Below are 515 nucleotides of genomic sequence, written 5' to 3' on the forward strand. Positions count from 1 at the left end.
TTAAGGCCCTTTTCGTTAGGGGCCCCCGGGGTGCCGGGCTTTTGCAAACCTATAAATCATTAATCCTGAAGTTAATCCCCAATATCATGCATGCGGTCTGTAAAGAGCGTTTTCGTGAGCAAGAATATTTATCGTTTAAGAACACGTGTGGCTGTTAGCTAGTCGTGTCAGAATCTGTGAAAATACAAGGATTATTTATTATTTTTGTTATTACTTTTATCATTTTTATTTTTGTTTATTTGTTTATTCTATTTTGTTTATTTGTTAATTTTTAGTTATTATTATTTTTTTTTGGGGGGGATGAACTGCAATCCATTTTGTAATCCCTGCGTGTGGTGTGAGGAGTAAGTGGGCGGTTCTGGGTGAGTAACTTAAGAGCTGTGAAATGAAACCAGAAAAGTTCGACTCTTTTTCTATCATATTTAGACGTATACAAAATACATTCATTCCTATACCCCTTAATGCAGTTTACACACACCCCCCACACAAAACACTCACATAAACACCCCAACAAA

This window comes from Penaeus monodon, chromosome 19, assembly GCF_015228065.2.
Source record: "Penaeus monodon isolate SGIC_2016 chromosome 19, NSTDA_Pmon_1, whole genome shotgun sequence".
NCBI lineage: Eukaryota > Metazoa > Arthropoda > Malacostraca > Decapoda > Penaeidae > Penaeus > Penaeus monodon.